This window comes from Hipposideros armiger, unplaced genomic scaffold, assembly GCF_001890085.2.
Source record: "Hipposideros armiger isolate ML-2016 unplaced genomic scaffold, ASM189008v1 scaffold_680, whole genome shotgun sequence".
In the NCBI taxonomy this organism is placed as follows: domain Eukaryota; kingdom Metazoa; phylum Chordata; class Mammalia; order Chiroptera; family Hipposideridae; genus Hipposideros; species Hipposideros armiger.
In genome coordinates, this window is record NW_017732030.1 from 698,818 (window position 1) to 723,462 (window position 24,645).

A 24,645-nucleotide genomic window follows, 5' to 3' on the forward strand; every position below is an offset into this window, starting at 1 on the left:
TGGTAAAACTTTTTTTTAAGTCATGGAACAACTGTGGTTTGTCCCATTGATTAGTAAGATCTCTCTGCACAGTTCCAGCTTGCATAGTCATTTTGACAGTCTGGCACTGCCATGCAAAGGGAAGGCTGCCTGTATAATAAAAGAATTTGCCTTGGGTTTTGGCAGATTAAATGAAACTGCATCATGAGTACTGACCAAGAGGTCTAACATGTATTAGGCTATAAACGAATGTTGTTTATTTTCTGTGATTATTATCAGTTGCTTTATCTTTTATGAATTTAAGGGAGTTGATATGGGTATGTATGAATTATTTTAAAATTATAATTGGTTGCTTTGTTGTTGAAAATTATTATTTTAAATATATTCCAAACTAAATATCTAGGCATTTCCTCTAGAAAAACTTGTGATAGCTATCTCTCCCTGCCCCACCCCCACCCTCCAAAACATCCACAAAACTTGACTTATTCATAGAAGGGAAACACATTTACGGCCCTTCAATTAGAAAAGGATTCAAAAGGATTCAAATGCATTACAAATAAGACCCTGTAGTTTTGTTTCCTTATTTTATTTTTTTATCTCTGGGTTTCCCCTTTAAAAATAAAAGGCGTTATGTTCCTTTAAAAATATGCCTTTAGGGATTAAAGAGTAAATATGAATTGCACGAAGCTCATTTGGAGAACTACTGATGGAAATGCCTATAATGACTACAGAAAGATGGGCTTTTAAGGGAATCAGCATAGCAAAACTGCTTCCTGTATGGGGGTCTTAGGACCCAAGAAAGGTAATGAAAAAAAAAAGAGAAAGGATTCTGTCCTTGTTATTTAACCATTGGTCCTATATTAAAACTAGAGGCTTAAAATACTCAAGGAATGATTTATTTTATTCATTTTATTTCCTTTCAGTTTTTGGCTACAGGATCACGTGCTTTGTAATGGAAGCTTTTAAAGGCTGCCTGCTGATGAGTGAGAACTTTTTGACAGACAATTTGTGGGTTTATTGCTCTTGAAAAACAATGTATCTGCTGCAGAATCCAGGTAGGCTGCTGAACTGATTAATATACCACGTATGGCCTGTATCGACTGACTGGTTGTCAGCAGGGAGAAGTAATATGTGTTTAACCATTAAAACAGTTAACTGCTTGTGAACAGATGTCCTTATAGAAGTAATTGAGCTAAGACTGCAACCTAGTGGTGAGTTTGTTATTGAAGAAAAGTGGCTGCATTTATTCGAGGCTCTTGATAAGGCTGCATTTGAATCAAAGAGAGAATGAATCCAGGAGAGCAGCGTGCTTGTGCCCTTCTTGTGAAGACTGATCTTCGAGTCATGTTGTAGGTGGACTAAAGGTGGAGATAGGATGGCTGTAGTTGGATCCCATGAAGCTGTTCATTTTATGAAGCTCTTTTAACGGTGTTGGAAGCTTCTGCTCACACTTCGTTTCTTTGTCTCTTTAAAGATGAAGAAAGACCTTGACAAGACCACTGTGGTTTATCTTTTCACACTAGTTGGACTAATTTCTTTCTTTACTTATTTATCAGTTGCACTTTAGGGTACACTTTACTTGCGTTTATTTTTGTGATTGAAGTGCTTCAGATCATACTGTGCTTTATCAAAGTAAACTTTTCACAAAACATGATTCTAAATGCCATTCTCATTACTCTTTGACTCAACCATAGTGTCCAGCAATTTAAAGTTTGCTGTAGCTCTTATTAGAACTGCTTATTATTAATTGTGTTGATTACTATTTCATGTTACATTGTATGAATATGGAAAAATTTACTCACAGTAATGTTCAGGCTTTGTTCTTGTTATCTTACACAAAATATAGAATATCTAAGAAATATCTATGTATAAGAATTTGAATCTTTTAATTGTATGTCTTAATATCATTTTTAAAGCCTATTTGTATCTTATCTAAATTTTCCTCACTTGTCATCAATTCTTTTGAAGCATATATTTAAAAATTAGTTTAATTATTGTTTCTTGGTTTTCATTGTCCAATCATCCTTGTTCCCTAGCACTCTAATTTTTAGTTAGCTATATTTATTAACTTTCCTTTTATGAAGTTTTTCTACCTATAAAACTTGACCTATGGCCTTTTTTTTTTTTTCCCCTTTGTTTGCTCCTCCCAAATCTGTTTTCTCTGGCAAAGCTTGGTATTTGAATGTGAAGTCTGGTTATCCTACATGCAGCAAAATAAGTCTTGTACTTTCATTAGGGCTATCAAAAGATAATACCATTAGCTTTTGAATTCTTTCTCCTCCTCAGGTCTTCCGCATTTAATTAAAGTACATTTTCAGAAAATGTCTTAATTCTTTCAAATGTATGTGCTCCTAAATTTTGAAGTATGTGGATCCGTAGCCAGATGCAGATCGCTCAGGGCTGTAAGACACTGCAGGGAGCCCCTCTATAGCTGAAATGATGGCCTCTACATAATGCAGAGGATTTTCTATCTCCAATGTCACCCACAGGAAGCTTTTTTGGATTTTCTTGTGCTCTTTAAAACAGCTTTCTACAAAGTACAAATTTGGACTTGATTGAAATGGGGTAGACCAAGAAATCAGCCACTCTGTAATCAATGCAGAAATCAATGCTGGCTGGAATAGTGAATTATCTGAGAAAGCTTTCTCTTTTCCTATTACTCATTTGGGTTGTATGTTAGGAAATCTGTCACATAAAGATCACGGTGGCTGACAGGGCACTTTAAAGGCAATTTCTACTAAAATAAAAGTTCCTGGGAAAACATGCTGTTCTATAAATGAACAAGCGTAATACTGAGGGAAACAAAAGAAATCACCCCTACCCCATACACTGAATTCTATTTTGGAAGGAGGAAGCAAATTAATGAAATCATATGGCAGGTCTCAGCTATAGATTTTCAATAGATTACTTATATAAAGCTATGAAAAAATATAAGACATGAGATATTTTTGAAGACCCTCAAAATATTTTTTAAAACAATAGTATCTTTAATAATTCAGATTTATTAATTACTCCAGAAGTAATGTATTGGAAATGAGGGTACATTGTATTCTGGAAATTATCATTATATAGTTCAAATTTTATTAAAAGGAAATCATGTATAAATATGTATTAAAATACTATGGTGATCTGAAAGCATCTTTACAGTGTTCTTTAAAAAAAAAGGCTTAACCTAATCCTTAAATAATGCCTTAATTCTCATATTTGAGGGAAACCTATAAGGTTAATTTTGGTATCTCAAAAAGAACTAGTTTATCTGGCATTCTAATTGTAAGGAATACGTTCTATTTTATGTCCTTCTCTAACAGAAAACAAACAACAAACAAATACTTCATTTGATGGTCAATATTACTTAAAATGCATGATAAATCTGCTGGGTACATAACTGTTTTAAGGGCACATTAGAGTAATTTACAGAATTAGGACTTTAGGTAAGGGAAGAAAAAGCAAACAGATTTAGCCTCACAAAAATCACAGATTTGGGAGGGCAAGCGTGGTAGGAAAAAGGGGGGAAAGTAGGTAGTTTTTTTAACTTAAATGATAGGCATAAATAAATGGCACCAAAAGAACTGTCATGCTTTTTTTTTTAACTCTATAGGTTGACATAGACAATAGATGCTACACAGAGAATATACACACTTATTTCCTGAAATTCCTGATGTATTTGGGTATCGGCCAAGCACACGCAGACTCAGTGGAAGCCAGTGGGCCAAGTATCTCAGCCTCTCCCCGTGCTGCTTCCCATGGCCTCCAGAGCCCCTAAAAGAGAGACAAACAGCTATGAACACTAGCTGCACAAGGTAAGCCTCTCCAGACCTGGGAAGCGTGATTGTGGCATGAACTTTTTTATACCAGGGGCATACATTATTATTTAGAAAGAACTTGAGCAATGTATGCCCTTTATGGGGAAAAAAATAAATTAAGACACCTGGGACTCTGGCTCTTTATCCTAACTCAGCAGCGAGCTCATTCAGTGGGAAAAACAGAATGAAAGCTCAGATTTCCATGAGCGGTGTCCTGGCTCCAGCTTCCTAGGGGTTTGCAAAGCCCGTTTCCCTGCACACTCTCCTCCTTCAACCCATATCCCCAAATCACTACCCAGAGCAATCAATTGACAGGATATAGAGAAGTGAGTAATGAATTTGTGGATGATAAATCTTGGACAAGCTCAATATTTGTACAGGTTTAAGAGGAGTGGTAAATCTTAGCACTGTGTAAATGTAGCTTTTATACTACAACAAACTATAAATACATGTGGAAGGAAAAAGCACTGTAAACTTCATTTGCCACTCACGATCTGCAGGAAGATGATTCAAAATGAGCTAAAATTTTTCCCAGCAAATTCTCTCCATCGAATGTTCTGTCTCCTTACCTATTATCATAATGTTTGGTGTAACACTGGAGGGAATAAGTCAGAGCTGAGTCTCAGTCTCAGCCAGCATTTTTCTTTGTTCTTGCTACATGGTACATGGACCAGTAAAATCAGTGTCACGCGGGAACTTGTTTAAAATGTAGAATCACAATCTTCATCCTATACCTGCTAAACGAGAGTCTGCATTTTAAAAGACCCCGAGGTGTTTCAGAGCATGTGGCTTATTGAGAAACACTGCTTTGTGTAACTGTGGGCAGACTACTCCTCTCTCTTCTCTTTGATTTGTCTTCAGACTAGTGATGAGGTTGATGTGTAGGAATTTTAAAACTAGAGGAGTATATAATGAGGATTAGTGATTTACAGCATGGATTCCGGAACCAGTGTGTCTAAGTTTGGTTCCCACTCTGCCACTTACTGTGTGTATATTGGGCAGATTACATATCTTCTCTGTGCCCCAATTTCCTTATTTGAAAATGGGGATTTTAAGAGTATCTACTTCATGAAGTTGTGAATAATTGAATTTAATGGTGTGAAGTATTTAGATTAGTGTTTGGTACAGTATAAGCACTGTACTAATATCAACTCTTATTATGAGTTAAGATTCTTGATTGACTAGCATTCTAGAACATATGGAGATGCCAATTGAATGACTTTTAAAAGGTAAGAGTGAAGCCGTTCCATTAGTATGAGTTTGCATAAATGAGGAACGCTCCATGGAGGAAGTGGGAATTTAGAATATTTTTGTGGGATAACTAAATTTGCAAATGATTAGAAAAGCATTAGGGGCATTCCAGGTAAAACAGACTTATAGGTAGGAACAAATATTTGGAGAGGGACAGAGAAAAGCAAGGCATATCTATGAAGTGCCAAAATTCTTGAGGAAGGCATGGGGCAACCAGAGCAGAAGGCTTTGTTAGGCAGTATAGGGGTTAAGAGGGGCTAAGATTGGATCCTTTTAATTCCAGGCTGAAAAAAAATGTTAGCTGCTGGCAAATAGAATAAAATAATACAGTAATGAAGGTACAATCATGAAAACATTAATATAGACAGTATGACTCAGTAGAAGACAGAGCAAAAGGAATAAGAAGCAAGATTTGGTTATTAGACATGGGAATGTGTAGGGGAGGAGGTGATTAGAGCTCTAGATTATAAGTGTGAAGGACCAGGAATGTGATGGTGCTTTTAGCAAATATGGGAATATAGGGAGCGTAGCTGCTTTGAAGAAAAGGTGAGTTTATTTTGGGGAGTGTTGAGTGTAGATGATGGCAATACATCTAATAAACGATTTGGCAGATGCAGTAAAAAAAGGTTCCATTAGGAACAGGGCCAATCATACTCATTTTACCTTTTATTTTCGTTACTGTGCACATTACTAGCATCAATACAAAACAAAAGTAAAACCCTAAAATTCTAGAATGATATTTGTTTTCCTTATATATTTCAAATGCTCAGACTCTGTCTACTAAATATTTTAAAAATGAGTTTCAATGAAATGAATTGTAGTATTGGATTTTTGTGAATCAACAAAAGAACTTGAAAGATAGCGAGTCTCAGATCCATTATTCCATTATTCCGGTCCCTGGACAACATTTACACTAGCTTCAAAGAAATTAAGAACAAGTGAAATATGTCGCTTTCAGGCTTTCCTAAAGCCTCCTACACCTAGAAGGCAAAGCTTTTTGTCCAGGAAATAGCCCAACACAGCTCAGTGTCCTTGAGACTGTCAGCCACCATCAGTCATGTTTACCAGTCTCTTGCCTTTAATGAAACAGGAGCAGAAAACTTGATTGGGAGGTGCCATGTGTGTTATCACAAGACTGATGATTGGGTGAAAAGTGCATTTGTGAGCACATCTAGCACTGCCTAGCAACTGTTTCTAGGCAAAGGGTGGCAGGGAGATGGCTGTGGTTTCCTTTCAAGAGCCATCAGCCTATCTCTCTGCACATGTCGCAGGACATCTGTTTTGGATTACTTGGATTCCAGCTTTAAGGTATAGATTTTCTTAGCAACTCTTAATACTAAGTATTTTGCTTTTCAATAATTGACACAATATGCCTAATATTATTACTTTCTATCCATCTCTGAATATAACATAAGTATACAGATTTTTAACTATAATAGAATATATCTGAAGTCAGGAGCTTTATTATTTTTGAAATCCATTCCTTGAAGCTTGCCACATCCTTAAGTAGTCTGGGTCTATACCCAGATTTACACTCACTTCTGAGAGGATAAGATGTGGTATTAGACATACCCCCAAAATTTTAAACTTTTAATTCTTCCCTTAAAAATCCACCCCTGACCATTTTGGGTGGTCATTGCTTCTACTTCCACCCCTGATCGTGGTCTATTTTCTTGCCCTTGCCCTTGTATCAGGACCTAGCTCGGCTAATACTATCAGAGTAGGAAGTTCCAGAGGAACTAGGGGTTATACCACAACTTGATGAGAGGCAGACAGGCCACATTGTGGAGTAGAAGTCTCTCCAGGGAGAAGAGTGCTCAGAAGACTTAGAGGAATGTGGTAAATACCACAGCCTCATACTGGTTGAGTACTTCCTGATACGCCTGAGTAATTCAGTCCCCCTAATTCTGTCCAAGTTGCTTATTCCCAGAGTCCCCAAATACTTCCCAAAGTATTCGCTTGCATTCAGTCAGCCATCCATTCATTCTTTTCCCCCACAGCTGCTTGGAAGTCTCACCCCCTTTCCTTCCTCATTTTCTTACTGCTGTCCAGTATCTTAATTCCGCTGAGTTAGGATCCTCTGACAGCCCTATTTCTTGGCAAAGCCACTTCTCTCAACCTGCTCATAGAATATTCCATCACATCTTTATTTTAGTTAAACCCAAGGACCATACATTATTTTCAGCCCCCTCAAACAGAGCCTGCTCTTTGTCCATAACTGTAACCTCATCAGCCAGAGCCAGGAGGTAGGTTGTCATTGTCTTTAGCTGCCTATGCCTCTTCCAGATCTTTTTCATTTTCATGAGAACCCTGTCTTCATTTGGGAGACAAGATAGCATTTAAGATCATGGGATTTGGATTGGGACCTGTACTTTGGAAGGTTAGACAGATCACCTAACCTTTCTGAGCCTCAATTTCCATATCTGGAAAAGGGACAAGAATATCATTTTGCAAAAGAAAAATAAATAAATAAAAGAAGCAAAAGAACCCCCATCATTTTGCAAGGTTATGAAGATTAAATTTATTCATTCTTTTCACAAATCTTTACTGATTACAATATGCCAGGCATTCTTCTAAGTACTGAACAAAACAATTCCTTCCCTCCTGAAGCTTGTAGTCTCATGAGGCAAGGAGGTCTTTAAAGAAGTAAATATATATGCATATATTTCACACACACACACACACACACACACACACACACACATACGCACACACGCACACATGCACACATGCACACACACACAAGGTGTGATAAAAAATACAGTGAATATTTAAATAAAAATATTTATTACACTAAAAGACACATTGCCAATAATCCCCTCATAATACTCCCCCTCGCTTTGAACACACTTGTCCCATCATTCTTGCCACTTTCTGAAGCAGTTCTGGAAGTCCTCTTTCGTGAGTGTCTTTAGTTGCCATGTCATGGCCGCCTCAATGTCCTGAATTGTTAGAAAATATTTTCCTTTCATGGTCATTTTGACTTTGAGGAAGAGTCAGAAGTTGCACGGTGCCAGATCCAATGAATAAGGTAGGTGAGGACACACCATATAATATTTTTATTTGACAGAAATTGCCGTACCAGAAGCAATGTGTGACACAGAGCATTGTCATGATGGAGGATGAAGTGTGTGTGTGTGTGTGTGTATTATATATATCTCACAGAATTACAAAATCTAGAATGAAAGAAAATAGAGAGTGCTGGAACAATGGTTTAATTGGAGGTGTAATTTAGATGGTGAAGAGGATGGTGGTCGGGGAAAGGCCTGAGGAGGTGGTATCTAAAGTGAGAACAGCAGGGTAAGTAGGATTTAGGCAATGGAGCTAGGGATGGAGAGGCCATTGCAGAGAGGGGCAGCCTGACACATGCCAGCGACTGAAAGAGGCCATTGTGTGAGACAGCATGTGTCATAGAGCATGGTCAGAGAGGTAGGCTGGGGACAGAATTTATATTATAGGCCCTGAATATGAAGTTCATAAGAAGGAGTTGTAATTTCATTTTAAATGCAACGAGAAGCAATGATTTTAAGCAAGGGTGTAACATGATTTATTATTTAAAAGATTTTTTTCTGAGGACAGTGCTTGGAAGACAGTACTTATTTGGTAAATGAAGTTATATTCATATCTGCCTTGCTCTCCAGTATTTATTGAGCATAGTGCACCTAGGTCACCTTTTTTCTTTCTACCCCAAACTCTTGCCATCCCCCTTTGATTAGCTCTGCCAGTACTCCTATTTCAGAGCCCCTGACATCCACAATTCCAAGGGACACTCTTTGAAGCTTCTCTAGTCTGGAGGCCATCCTACATGTAAAGTCTTGTATACCAATAAACTATTCTAACCACAGTTTCTATCCTTCTAGTTCCTTCCACGTCTATCTATACCTAGGCTTCCAGGGTGGTAGGAAATAACGACTGAAATAAGTGGAAAGAGATAAGTGGAAAGATAGGCAAGAGCCAAGTTGTGAAAGAGTTGCTTTGAGGCTAAGGGACTCGAAATTTATCCTGTAGGAAAAAGAAAGCAACAATGAACATTTATAGTTTCCTAAACACGCCATGGCACTTGCTATTCCTTGTGCTTGAAATGGCCCCTCCTCTCGGGATCACCTTCTAGCTCCTAGTCAGCCTTTAGAATCTAGCTCATCTCTTCTCCAGCTTGGACATAGAAGGTAGTTAATCACATACCTATTGTGTGTAGCTCTTGGTGTTCTTATGCTGTGCAATCACATGCTTACTTTTGGTCTCCCATTTGTCTGAACTCTTTGACAGGAAAAGCTTATATTCTCATTGTATTCTCAGCACCTAACCATAAAGGATTTCATCAAAACTTGATTTCATCAAGTTTTTCGAGTTCTCAAGTTCTTCTGAAAAATCAAGTACCCTAGTAAAAGATTGGCAAATTGGAAGTGAAAGAATGGCAATTTCCTCATGTAATCATCTGAAACCACATCATTTTGCTAAAGTTCATACAGATATCTGTGCTCTAAAAGTTGGCACCAAATTCTAAGAAACTATTATATTTTTATTAATATTAATTTTTTGACTCAAATATCAAAATATATAAAAAGAAAACATAGAAGTCTCATTCCTGCCCATGCCTTTCCGCCCTTTTGACTCTAGCTGCTATAGATTACCATTTTTATTATTTATTGTACTCCCAGTGTTTCTGCAAATACAAGCAAATCTGAACATATTGTTTTCCCTCGTTTCTCACATAAAAGATAGCCTAAAATACATACTCTTTTATTCTTTGCTTTTCTTTAACATAAAAATTTATCCTAGAGGTGTTTCCACATCACTACTTAATAGAAATTTACTTATTCTTTCTTGTAGATGCATAGTTTTCTACTGTATAGCTAGATACACCATGATTGATTTACCTGTCCCCTGCTGCTGGATACTTGTGTTCCAATGTTTTGCTTTTAAAAACAATCCTGCCAAGGTTAATCGTGCATAATTGTCATTTCATATTAGCACAGCTATAAACATGTGCATACAGATGATAGATGGATTGATAGATGATTGATAGAGAGAGAGATATAGGAAGATATAGATATCTATATCTGTCTATATACACTATATGAGATTATTACATCAAGAGTAAATGCATCTAAAACTTTGGTAGATATTGCCAGAATTCCCTTCCCGGGGTTACTTCACTTTCTACTCCTACCGGCAATGTTTAAAGCATCTATTTTCCCTTAGCCTCTCCAACAATGTATCATAGGACTTTTGGATTGTGCCAATGTGATAGTTGAGGAATCGTGTCTCAGTGTAATATTTGCATTTTTACTAATGAAGTTAGCATTGTCTCATATGTTTAGTGGCTATTTGTTGTGTTTTTCTTTTTCTTTTTTTTTTTGTGTGACCTATCCAGTCATATCCCTTGCTGACTTTTCTATAAGGTTGGTCTTTTCTGTATTTTTAGAAGTTTTTTATATATTGAGATTGTAAGCCCTCAGTCTTTGCTGTGAGTTGCACATATCTTTCCTATTTTGTCATGCTTGTTTTGATTTTGCTAATGGCATATTTCTCACATGCAGAAGAATTTCTTCTGTTTGTATTTACTTTTAACTGTTAACCTTTCTACATTTTGAGTCATAGTTAGAAGGATTGTAAGAAAATACCTTCCCAGATCCAAGATAGCAGAGCAGATAAACGCTGTGCTTGCCTCCTCCCATGAACATATTAAAATTACAACTAAATTATAGAACAATCAACCTGGAGAACCATCTGAAGTCAAGCTGAACAGAAATTTTATAACTAAGGATATAAAGACACATTATAATTAAAATGGCAAAGATTAAAGAGAGAATCCTAAAAGTGGTAAAAAAAAAAAAAAGAAAGGCAACCAATTACTTTTAAGGGAACTCCCATAAGATTGTCAATTGTCAGGTGATTTCTCAACAGAAACTTTGCAGGCCAGAGGAATTGGCACAAAATATTCAGTGATGAAAAGCAAGGATCTATAGCCAAGATTACTCTACCCAAAAAGGCTATCATTTAAAATCAAAGGACAGATAAAGAGTTTCCCAGACAAGAAAAAGCTAAAGGAGTTCATCACCACCAAACCAATATTACAAGGAATGTTAGAGGGACTTCTTTAAGATGAAAAAGGAAAAAAGATAAAAAACATGAATAATAAAATGGTAATAACTGCATATTTATCGACAGTTACTTTCAATGTAAATGGATTAAATGCTCCAATCAAAAGACAGGGTGGCTGAATCGATAAGAAAACAAGACCCTTACATATGTTGCCTACAAGAGACTCACTTCAGATTAAAAGACACACACGGACAAAGTATAGGGATGCGAAAAAGATATTTCATGAAAATGGTAACAAACAACAAAAAATGCTGGGGTAGCAATACTTATACCAGACAAAATAGACTTTAAAACAAAGGCTATAACAAGAAACAAAGAAGGACCCATAATCCCACTTCTGGGTATTTATCCGAAGAAACCCAAAACACCACTTAAAGGGGACATATGCATCCATTCATTCATTGCAGCATTGTTTACAATGGTCAAGATATGGAGGCAGCCTGGGTGTCCATTGATGGATGAATGAATAAAGAGAAGGTGCTACATATATACAATGGAATATTGTTGGCCATGGAAGGGAATGGGTACTTGCCATCTGTGGCAGCATGGGTGCACCTGGAGGCTGTTGTGCTGAGTGGGGTATGTCAGACAGAGAAAGACAGATGCAATGTGTTTTCACTTATATGTGGAATCCAAAGAATAAAATAAACAAAACAGAAACAAATTCATAGATACAGAGATCATTTTGATGGTTGCTGGATGGGAGGGAGGTTGGGGATGTGGGTGAAAAAAGTGAAGGGATTAAGAAGTACAAATTGGTAGTTACAAAATAGTCACAGGGATGTAAAGTACAGCATAGGGAATAAAGTCAATAGTATGGTAATAACTATGTACAATGCCAGGTGGGTACTAGACTAGTCAGGGAGATCACTTCTTAAATTATGTAAATGTCTAACCACTATGCTGTACACCTAAAATTAATATAAAGTAATACTGAAAAATTTAAAAACGGGGGGGAAGGTGAAGGGAAACAAGGGGTCCAAATTTCCAGGTATACAACAAGTCATGAGGATATAATATACAGCATGGGGAATAGAGTCAATAATATTGTGATAGTGTAGTACAGTGTCAGATGGTTGCTGGACTTACAGTGATCACTTTAGGTATATAAATGTTGAATCACTATGTAACTATATAATATTGTATATTAGCTATATTTTTAATAAAAAAATCTTTTTTAAAAAGTAAACTGACCTAAACAATATGAAATTAAGCCATCTTATAATATTCCCATTATAAAATATATCAAAAACAAAATTGTAAATAATGCTGCAGTGAATATGGGGGTGCAGATGCCTTTTTATTTCCTTCAGATAAATATCGAGGAGTGGAATTGCTGGGTCATAAGGTAGTTCTATTTTTAATTTTTTGAGGAACCTTCATACTGTTTTTCATAGTGGCTGCACCAGTTTCCATTCCTACTAGCAATGCACAAGGACCCCTTTTCTCCATATCCTCCCAAGTTAGTTTTTAAAACCTTTGTGAGTATTAGAAAGATTCTTTTAGTTTCTGGATATTTTATATTAGGTCTTGAATATTGTGTCTTGTTATTAAAATGCAGTCTCCTTCTCCCATTGTTTTTTTCATTGTATTATATATATTCTGTATATTAATTATTTTTTGCATGTTAATAATTTTATATCCTGCTATCTTGCTGAATTCTTTTATTAGTAGTTTCATTTTCTGTCTTTTTGGTTTCCCAGATGTTCAGTCATACCCTTTGCAAATATAGAGGTGATTTTTATTTTGTCCAATTTTTATACTTTTAATTTTTCTATGGTTTTGAGGACACCAGGCAATCCATTGGACAATGTAAAGCAAAGGAGTGATTGTGGACATGTTTGTCTAGTTCCTGACTTTAGGAGGAATATCTCCAGTGTTTCTCTCTTAGGAAATATGCTAGCCTTAGGACTGAGATAGAATGTGTATAATCATATTGCATAAAGGAAGTTTTCATCAATTCTTATTTTGAGCACCTTTCTAAAAAATAAAGAGTAGATTTGATTTTTCTCTAATTCCTTTTCAATGGCATTGTATATAAAAATAATTTTCCATGGATTTATTAATATGTTAAAATATATTAATGAATTTTGTATTATTGTACTATTCTTTCATTCTTGCACTAGTCAGGAGGAGGCAAACACTTGATTATGACACATGCTGTTTGTTAATATATTATTATTCTTTGAGTTGATAGTCGTAAGTAAAATTGATCATCTTTTTTATAATCAGGTTTTAGTATCAAAGTTTTAATTTATAAAATAATCTGGAAGTTTTCATTTTTCTAAGATCTGGGACTGGTTAAAAACTATGAAAATTACATATTCTCTAAAGAGCCCTCTGTGAGGTTAGATAACGATACTTTTTTAGGGTGGAGTATATATGTTTGCAGCATATATAGGCAACAATTAAATTAGTTTGCGACCACTTTAAGATTTCCCTTGGGCCGGCCGAGTGACTCAGTTGGTTAAGAGCTCGCTCAAGAGTGCGAGCTCTGAGCAAAAGCAGTTTGAGACCCAGCCCGAGCTGAGATGCCGCTGAGCTGCCAGGATGACTCAGCTAAAATAAATAAATAAATAAATAAAGATATAGATATAGATATATATTTTTTTAATGGCCTGCTGAGTGGCATGTTGGTTAGGAGTTGGCTTGGGACACCAGCTCTGAGCAGCATGGCCCCGGGTTCAGATCCCACATGAGGGCCAGTGACACTGCGCCCTCTATAGCTAAGATGGTGAACAAAAGCTTGACCTGGAGCTGGGCTGCCGTGAGTCACTGGCAACAGCTTGGGCTGCAAAGAGGCTGGCCAGCAGCAGGCGCGAGCTTTCGTGAGCTGCTGTGAGCCGCCATGAGCAGCCGTCCAATGGCTGGCGAGCAACTGCCTCACCCAGGAAGAGCACAATGAGCATAATGCCAATATGGGCCAATGAAGCGACGTCCTCCACAACTAGACTGAAGAACAAAAGGACAGCAACTTGTCTGTTCCCCTCCCCAATTCCCCAATAAAATCTTAAAAAAAAAAAAAAGATTTCCCTCAATTCCGACACACAATTTTAGTATTATCCTAGAGTGTTTAACCTTGATGTTCTTAACTATGCTTATACTGCTACAACAGAGAATTATGATCACAAAACAGAAAGAAGACTCAAGAAGCAGGAGAAATGCTCATCCTGTTTGTAGGCAGGAGTGGGCAAGAGAATCTTATATCCATTTTGAAGGGAGGGCTGCAGGAGAAAGGCTATCCTCAGGGGAGGGCCAGGTTTCCCTTAAGGCCTGAAAGTGGAGACTTCTATGACAAGATGAGGATGTAGGAGGTTGATTAGAATGGGATTAGGATTCCAAAGGCTGCAGTAAAAGGGGCTCAGATGAAGGATAATAGTGGGATTTACCAAGGCTGAGAAAACAGAGAAGGATGGGCATAAGGGAACTAGAGAAGGACTGAGCACTTGCCTTTTTCCCTGTGTGTGAGAGTTATGATTAGCAGTGATTGGCCTCCACTTAACTTGCTACAAAGTCTGTTGGTGCTCTAGCTGCCTAAGGGCCCCAGACAGTCTGGCCTGTCTCAGGTACTTGTGTATATGTACCTGGTGATAGTGGCGGAGCTAAAGGGTAAGCCCTCCTAGGAGGTTCATGGGTGTTGTAGGTTGATGAGAACTATTGTGCTGAGCTCCTGTGCTCTCATTTTCTCTGTAAATAACTATTAACAATGATTTTTTGTGAGTATAAAATATTCACTCTTTGGTCATGAGCTAACCTGTTTGGACTCAATTTCTGAAGAGCTTTGGGTTTTTTCTTTTTTCATTGAATTCAGGACAATGCCCTATTTCAATTTGTGAAGTAGGGCTGCTAGAGTGTTGCGGTTCTGTCATATTTGGCTATGAATGGAACCCATTTATTTGAACTCCCTTTGTTTTGTGAAGCTTGGTGTTCCAAGTTCTCTTATCCCTAAGGTCTTTGGCTGATGACTGCTTTGTAACCACATTCTTTTATCCAACAAGAGGTAAAGTAATAGAGCTTGCCAATAACATTCAATATCTCAGACTGAGAGATCACTTTAAGAAAAGAGGCTGAATTCAGTGACTCACAAAACCACTCTTTGGCATACATGGCAGAGGAAAATATCAAGGAAGCCAGTGAAGGAAAAAAATGAAAAAAGGTTCAAGTTGCAGTAACCCATTCTTTTTTTTTAAAGATTTTTATTGGGGAATTGGGGGATGGGAACAGCGCTGGGGAATTGGGGGAAGGGGAACAGAGAAGTTGCTGTCCTTTTGTTCTTCAGTCTAGTTGTGGAGGACGTTGCTTCACTGGTCCAAGTTGGCACCATCATTGCGCTCTTCCCGGGCGAGGCAGATCAGTCACCGGCCTCTGGACGGCCGCTCACTGCGGCTGCTGGCCGCTCACACTGGCTGCTGGCTACACATGGTAGCCCATGGCAACCCACTGCAGCAGGGGCTGCAGCCTACGCCATCGCCAGCAACTCATGGCAACCCAGCTCCAAGTTGAGCTATTGTTCAGCATCTTAGCTGTAGAGGGCAGCGTCACTAGCCCTCATATGTGGGATCCGAACCGGGGCCCTCTGGCATCCCAAGCCAGTTTTTAACCAACGCGCCACTTGGCCAGCCCTGCATAATTTTTTGACACAATGCTTTTGGGGATTAGGATTGCATCTATTAAATCTTTTCAGTCATCAGTTAGAAAGGGAGCATGAGAGGCTTTGAAAAAGTAAGGCTCTAAGATCTATATGGAAACCATACAGTTGTGTTCACAACTGAATGAGGCTGGTGGTAACAATTGAGTGAACCTGATAACTTCAGATTACTTTTCAATTTTTATCTGTGAGACAGAATAGGTTAATTGGTGGTTGATACTGCAATAATAAATTAAAAATTTGCTTTGTCTCCTTGCAAGATATTTATTTTTAAAACTTCGTTCTTCAATAGAAAGAGGAGGCTTTATTCCAGTGTAATAGAGTATACCTCTTAAAAATAAAGTTGAATATAATTTATGCCTAGTGTTAAAAAAAGTCAGTGATTAAATTTACCATGAGCTTTTCTAACAATCCTTGAGGCAAGAATTATTTTATTTAGGCATTTTAAGTTATATTTAATTAGATATTTCTGAGTTAATGTTATTGGTTCTCAGTTGGGCAGATTTTTGGAATCTACCAATTATAGAAAGACTTTCACAAGCTAGAAAAGAATAATGATAAAGCTTATTTACATTCACGGATTGCACTATAATTGCTAGATGTGGTTCTGGTTCTGATGAGCATTTCCAGCTTTGGAACTAACATAAATAATGATGCTATGAATATTTTTGTCTCTTGGTGCATATATTTAGCTTTAGGTTATAACACTAAATGTTTTCCAATTTTTCCTCCCATTTGCAGTATATGAGAGTTCCAGCTGCTCACCATCCTAGCCAACACTTGGTGTTTTAGTAATTCTGATGGGTATTTAGTAGTAGATCTTACTGTGGTCTTCATTTGCACTTCTGTAGTGACTAATAAAGTTGAGCACCTTTTCATATACTTATTAACCATTTAGGTACCCTCTTTTATAAAGTCCTCATTAAAGTTTTTAGCCTACTTTTTAAAATTGGGTTATCTGTCCATTTCTTGCAGTTCTTTTTATTTTATACATGAATCCTGTATAAGATATCTTTATTGCAAACATGTTTTTCTGTGATAAGTTATGCATTTTCATTCTTGTTTTTTTTACCAATAGGTGAAACAATTTTTTTCCCTGTTGTCTTTAAAACCACAAAGACATTATGCTCTTCTTATAAAAACATTAGTACAGATCAGTATACTTTCTAGAAAATGATTATATAGACCCTCTAAAAGAAAAATGCATCCCATTATATGGCTTCATTGAAGTTGCTTGGAAAAAACTCACATCCGGACTGATTCCTAAAACGTACCATTCCACCGCTGCATCTTTTGGTTTTAAAGTATAGATGATTGTCATCAGTACATGTTCCTGCATTCTTGCATAGCTGATAATATCCATACAGACTTAGTGCTCCATTGGTTCATCAGCCTTTTCTGCAGGTTCATCAGCAGGTTGAGCAAGCTGTGCCTTTCTCTATGGCCTTTCTTCAAGACCTTCTAGGAATGGAGACACAGCATCATCATCATCATAAATTGTAAACTTCAAGTCTTTATCAACAATTCCAGTGGAAACAGTTTTTATAGTTAGGTCCTGTTCTGCAGAAAATGTCTTTCATAAGGCACGCAGACCATGCTTAACCAGTTCATTCAAATTACGCTCCATAAACTCAGACATATATCTCTCCAAGTAAGTACGAGCCGGTTGAGGACAGGCTCCAATGGACATAGCTCTGCAGTCCAAACAGTTAGCAGATGGACGGGTTTGGAAAATATGGGGTCTGTATCATCACAACCAGCAATAAGCAGCCCAACGCCATATGGTCTCCAGCCATATCTTTGCATTGATAAGTGGGTCTTGCTTCCAATTAGAGATACAAGATGAGACACAGGAAGAGGTCTGTCAAATACAAATCTGGACTCCAAACACCCCGGCGCATAGAATTACCTAACAGTCTAGCATCAGCAGTAAGTCCCACAATTGAAATACTAATGTGGTTGTCAGCATGGAGGATTTTTTTCTGATGACCTGCAAGCTTTCACTGTGCTCTCTTCAATGCAACCAACACTGCATGGGTTTTTGATTTCAGACCAACTGTGGCTGAAATTGTTTGACAGCTTCCATTGCACATTCAATTTGATGAATCTTGCCCTGAGGGCTCCAAACAGTGACATCATTGTCATACTGGCTCTGAAACGTGTTCTGGTGGGGGCCTAGCTGCCGCCTCCTGGTATTTTCATTCTCAATGGTATCATTCAATGAAACAAAAGTTCTTACTTTTAATATGACTTTCTGTGTTGTGTTTAAGAAATATTTGCCTACCCAGGGTCATGAAACAATACTAATATGTCGGGAGGTTTTATTTCAGTACTTCAAATGCTATCATTCTATTGTCTTTTGGCTTTCATCAATTCTGTTGAAAGGCAGCTGTCAATACTATTGTTCTTTGAAGATGATGTGTCTCTTTTTCCTTTGTTGCTCTAAGAGTTTTTATTTGTCTTTGGTTTTCAGCAGTTTTACTATGATGTGTTTAGATGTTGTTTTATTGGAAGTTATCCTGCTTGGTGTTCATAGAAGATCTGGAATCTGTAGCTTGATGTTTTCCATCAGTTTTGGAAACTTCTTCTCCATTATCTATTCAAATATAATGTATGCTCTATTCTCTCCTCTCCTTCTGGAACTCTAACCTCACCTATGCTAAACATTTTCAGCTTGTCCCATAAGTCTCTTACATTTTTTCATTATTTTTCATCTTTTTAAAGTTTCATGATTCAGTCTGGATATTTTCTGTTGTCCAGTTTTCATCTTCACAATTCCTCTCAATAGCTGAGTTCTTAATTTTAGTTATTGTATTTTTTAGTTCCCAAATTTCCATTTGATTTAAAAATAATAGATTCTATGTGGTCTTCTATTTTTGGATATGTTACATAATCATATTTATTTTGTAATTTGTTCCTGGAACTCCTGTCGATCTATTTATTTTTTCCATTTTTCTCTTAGTCTTTGGCCTTTTGTCTTCAAAGTATGTGTGGAAATTTTTAACTGAATGCCAGATATTGTTAATTGAAAATACTAGGAATAATTTGAGACTCTGGATGATGCATAATGGGTTGAGCTAATCAAAGACTGGGTTTAGTCTTTGTGAGAATTGATTTATTTCTAGTTTACTCCTGTTTTTTATTCTGATTATTGATACAGTATACCTCCAATGGAAAGCCAGGAGTGTTTGCTTTAGCCCCCTCCACTCAGATGGATCCTAATTTTTTTCTCCCAAACTCCAGGATAACTGAAATCGCTATTTAGCTATGCTGCTTCTTGCGTATTGCTGACAAATTGGCAAAGGACTCAAGTGGATATTCCACAGGAAATATCAGGCTCACTTCTCCTCATGTCCATTCTAATCAGGATCTTGGCTCCTTAAGTCTTGGCTGCCTTGATAGTTCTTTGATACTTGCTGTGTGATTTATTTTTTTATTTTCTATCCAAAGTTTAGAGTTCTCATTGGGAGAGTTGGTGTAATACAAACTAGTCTGCTATAAATGCAAGTGGAAGTATCTTGTTATTTATCTGTTCAAGAAGTATTTTTAATGCCTACTGTATACAAGGCACTATAATTCTAGGATGTGGTAGATAATGTTTAAACACTATATAAGGTTACTCTTTTCATGGAACTCACATTCTAGAGAAGCCAGATAAAATAAAACAAATAAGGTAATTTCAAGTAGTGATAAAGGCTGTGAAGGAAATAAGCAGTGTCATGTCTAACAGAGGAACTGGTTAGGAGAAAAGGCTACTTTAAGATAGTCAAGAAAGTCTTCTCCAAAGAGGTGACATTTGAACTGAGACATGAAAGATGTAAAGAAGCCAGGCAAGGGAAAACTAGAAAAAATAGAGGAAACAGAGGTGGAGAAGAGGAAAGTGTGGCTAGGACTTAGTAGGAGAGGGAACTCATTGTATGAGATGAAATTGAAGCGGTAGTCCAGGTAACAGCTAGTGAACTGTATATAATGAGAGGATGGGAAATAAAAATTGGAGAACTGAAAATGACTCTTAAGTTTCAGGCTTTAGCTATAAGTTATTATTTATTGAATTGGAGAAGACCAAAGGAGGGACATATTTGCAGAATGGGTCTCAAGAGTTGTGTTTCTGACATGTTAAGTTTGAGGTGCATGTTAGGCATCCACAAGGAAAGATTAAGGCAGGACATGTAAATTTGGGAGTTATTGGTATAAAGATGGTATGAAAGCAATGCAAATGGATAGCTCACCTGAAGAAATATTGTTGAGAAAGAAGAAAAGGGAACCTACACCAGGCCCTTGGGGACAATAATATTTAGGGATGAAACAGAAGAGTAGGAGCAGCTAGAGACGTAAGAAGAAAACCAGAGTCACATAAGCTAAAAGCGTTCCAGGAAGGAGGGACTGGTCAGCATTTATGAATGCACTCAAAATTAAGATATGGACTAAGCTGTGCCCATTGAATTTGACAATACAGGAAACATTGGTGACTTTGACAAGAACAAGTATCTTGGAATAGTGAGGATAGAAGCCAGATTCAAGTACAAGTATGCAGAAGAACAAATGGGGACTTAACATTTCTAGCAAAATGAAGACTAAACTACTCATCACTCTCTAAACACCTAGACATGCTAAATTCAAATAACACATTTATATATATAGTGGCCCCTCAAGAAAGAAACAGATTCCCAGGTATGCCCCCTCCCTCCCAAAAAAAGAAGAAACTGAAAACTAGAGTGAATGTATAGGAGCTGACATGAAGGGGACTATTAAACTTATTTGGAGCTTTTCCCTAGTTTGTGTTGCCAGACATCTAATTACATTTGGAGAACCAGAATGCATATAAAGAAACCTGACAATCGTGAGTAAAAGAAATCCTGAGAAAAAGTTTTTTTTAAAAAAAAAACACCACTTTTTCATCAGGAAAGAAAAAAGGGTTTTTTGTTTGTTTGTTTGTTTGTTTGTTTTTTTAGCTGAGCCATCCTGCTACCTGTTGGCAGCTCAGTGGCTGCTCAGCTCGGGCTGGACTCGAACCGCTGTTGCTCAGAGCTCAAACTCTTGAGCGAGCTCTAGGAAAGAAAAGGTTTGAGGGGTGATTTGATTCCTGTCTTCCATATGAGGAAGACAATGTTAATCATATCTCATTTCAGTGACATAATAAGACCAGAATAGCCTAAAGTGAAGCTTTGAAAATTTATTTTGGGAATAAGAACTTTTAAAGATATAATGATCTATATTAAAATATCAAAACGGGAAAATCTCCTGATGGGTTTACATTCTCACCTGTTTGGGAAGGTAATGTCATGATTCACTCTCTGAGTCTGGGGAAATGGTAAACACACAGAGGTCTTTCACAGCAGTGCGATTAAGGTTTTCAACAAGATTTTGAAACCTACTATGGCATAGGAACAGCTGGGAGTAGCAAAAAGTGTGCAGGAAAAATTTCATGAGCATAGGATGACACCATTTTCATACCCACAACTTTTTCTTCATCAGGAAACATATATACATGTTTGGGGCTACAGAAAGTATTAAAAAAAATCAATACACCATTTCTGCTGCTGAATTGTGAAAGCTTTGCATCCTAAAATGCTGGTCTAGAATCTGACATGAAAATGTGTCTGTCACCTACTCAGGGGAGATATCTGGGTGTCTCAGCCAAATCTAAACAAAATCTTAACACATACAAGATAAGTTCACTGTTTTAGAGAGACAATTTCAGCCTAAACATATAAAAAAATAGCAGATAAAACCTGAATCAGTGAAAAATATATGTGGAAAATAGCCATGTTTTCCAGTAACCACTAAAAGGCTCCCTTGCCGCCCCCACCCCTAGACCAGTGGACTAGTATAAGAAATGAGGAGGTAGAATTTCAACTTTTATGTACATAAAAGAAAAATATTATTTATTTCTCTACCTTAACATAGCTTTATCATTATGAAAGTCAAAATGAGTTTTCTCATAGGTCATACCTATGTGCAGTTCTATCAGGGTTCATAGCCCATAACGGTATATCATAATGATTTTTTTTTTGTCTCCTCAGTCATTTTCTATTCTTTATAAATCTTTTTCTGTGACTTTCGTAACTTTCTAACATACATGCATGTTCTAGCCTCCATGTGAACTCTCACAAACTATTTCATCTACTCACTCTGCTCTCATCACTTCATTATCAAAAAACAAATGAAGGCATTTGACTCTGGTATTCATGTTTGTAAGAGCCCCAGTGGTAGATGAGTCCCAGTCCCCAATCCCTCTTAGAGAGAAGGTTCCTTCTGCCTCACCGGCATGCCCTCCCTGCTTTTCCCAGAGGTGTAAGTTCTGACTGGTGGGCCTGAGCAGAAATAGGAGTTAGAGGTGCTCAGTGTTTAAGTAAGGAAACCAGTGAAAGGGGTCTGCCAGCTACCACTCTCTCTAGCCTGTATGGAGTGGAAGTGGAAGTTTTAGGAGGCTGGGGTTGGAAATGGGATTTCTTTACAAGGGAAGAGTATGGGGTACCTTGATTTAATTCTATTAATTGCAAGTTTACTATTTGGCATGCATCCCTCACTCCAGCTCTATACCTCTTTCCTGTCAACAGCATAGGCTCTGGGGTCAGATTGCTTGTGTTCAAACTCTAGTACTTTATCATTACTATTTTTAATTTATTTTCCATGTCCTTCTGGCAAGATGAAAACCCACTAAACACTTATTATAGCCCAGACACCCCCACTTGACCACATTCAAGTTAAAAAACTACATTTAGCACACTTTCAAAATCCTACAGTGGATCTCTGCCACAACCAGTGTGAGGACGTGTGGGTTCTCATTTCCTTCCATCTTGTTCAAGCCAGGGTGAGAGGCAGGAGGGCAGAAATGCTGGGCCCTTGGGTGGCTGTGAGGAAAGCCATGTTCTCAGCCCTAGCAGCAGAGGCTGCCATGTTCCCTCAAGGCATCTTCCCTCTGATCTTATGATGGCACCATCTTGCCCAGAAGCACCGCCTGCAGTCCCGAAAAGAGGCCAAGGCCCTGCTCACCTCTCAACTTCCTAAGGCTGAAGGCAAGTCTCCTTTCAAAGGTGCTTGAAGGATCAGCTTCTGTGGCCAGAGTGGATGTAGGGCCCGAGCGCGCCAAGTCACATCAGCGCCCCAGGAGCTATAGGGAAGCCTGGCCTTTCCACCGCCAGCCGCGAGGACAGCCTCAGACTCGGGATTCCCCTGGGAGGCCCTGTGGAAAAGCAAGAGAGCTGCTCAGGGCTTTTCTTGGACAGATGCAGGATGATAGAGGAGGGGAGGGCCTGGCCCAGGTCTGGTGGGAGCAATGGCCGGAATAAAGGTCCTGCAGAACTGCCTGGGTCTATGTTTAGGCCTCACTCCCCCATCAACTTCTAAATTCTTTAAACTGAAGGAGTGGAGATGATACAGTGTATCTCTGAGTAAAAGACAAGAATGTATGTGTATGCAAGTTACTTCTCTTCTGATGGAAGCCAGAGACTCTCCTCCATCAGTTCTGCTCTGGTAACTGGGAAGTAAAAAATACAAATTTCTAAGTTTCTCCTTTCTACTCTTGAGCATATCAAGGACTGACACTAGTCTCAGGGTAGAACCCAGAGGTCTCGGGGATTATTCCAGCACTAGGTGGTTAATTCTTAAAGCTGGGGAAGGGAGAGAGAGGAGCAAATGACATAACTTAAGTGAAGAATTAGGCCGCAAGGTGGAACCGTGCATTTGATCATAGTTATTTAGCATGATATGCCTGAGATATGTAGAACCAAATATTTCTTTTGTCTTAGTACAATCAATTTATATACATTAAAAATGGATACTTAGCAGACAAATCAATTAATGTAAATGTATTCACATTCTATGATTGTCAGAATGTACCCACTCCAATTCCACTAATCATATTATCATGAAGAAAAATTGTATTTCTGGGCCACTGTATTTGTATATAAAAGTTACCTTAGTAAATCATAGTAAACAATAAGAATCCTTCAGTCATTTAAAATCTAAAAGATTCTGAGCTAGATTTTGCATAACTTATGCTTCTCGACTCCTCTGCAATTTAGGTATATTCTTCACTATGTTATACCTTTAGAGAGCTAAGTCTCATGTTAATCTACGGATTGTGCGCTTTGTAGGCTCCAGTCTCTCTTGTTCACATTTAGTTTGCGGCTGGACTCTGGGCCCCACTGTCCTCTCTGCAATGTGAAGGAGTCAGGTGAAGTTAGCTATCACTAAGGTCCCTCAAGCATGAATTCTGCATGACTAACCCATTATCGAACATAACTAAAACAATGATTCTTCTGTAGCTCTTTCGGAGCTTTCGCTATTGCTAGGAACCGTGCTGGGCAGATGCCGGCGTCACATGGAAAATGCAGGGAAGCAGGACTGAATAATGCCCGTGTTTACTTCTGTGAGTAAAAATGGCCTTTAGAGGTGTTTTGTTTCAAGAAGAAACAAGCCAGGAAAGCGTTCTTGAGTATTTTTAGAGAACTACAAAATGGATGTGTCTTTTTAAACGTTTAAGTTCTTCAAGCACTTTGTGCATACGCACGGGGCAAACTACTTAGGACAAAGTCCCTGGCCTAGCGCTGCTGAGCGTGCGGACTGAGGTCCAGGCAGGTTCGGCTGCTAAGCCTGGACCGGAGCTGCAGATCCCTTAGCTGGCGAGGCCGCGGCGAGTTCGCCGGCACGCGGGCAGGCGCAGCGCAGCAGGCGGGAGCGCCAGCGCTCAGCACAGGCTGGCGGCGCCGGGCGCCGAGGCCTCGGAGACGCCCCTCCTGCTACCTGGGCAGAGCCCAGGAGAGATAGCCGCCCAGGTGACTCAGATGAGGAGGGGTCGGGGGCCGGGGCAGGGAAGTGACCGGCTCGCTTCTGCCCGCTTCGAACTTCGGGGCG

General features: G+C 38.3%; 1 protein-coding gene and 1 pseudogene across 1 annotated transcript in view; one reads left to right on the forward strand and one right to left on the reverse strand.

Annotated features, from left to right (window-relative positions):
• The first annotated feature begins 671 nt into the window (after positions 1 to 671).
• The window catches only part of AKAP19 (A-kinase anchoring protein 19), a 61,450-nt gene continuing 37,476 nt past the window's right edge, over positions 672 to 24,645 (forward strand). The window contains exons 1-3 of the mRNA XM_019626484.1: positions 672 to 781; positions 903 to 1,034; positions 3,578 to 3,779. The gene's annotated coding sequence lies outside the window, so the exon portion shown is untranslated. The remainder of the gene's footprint in view (positions 782 to 902; positions 1,035 to 3,577; positions 3,780 to 24,645) is intronic.
• Positions 17,156 to 24,645, reverse strand: part of LOC109372953 (proteasome subunit alpha type-1 pseudogene) — an 8,088-nt pseudogene continuing 598 nt past the window's right edge.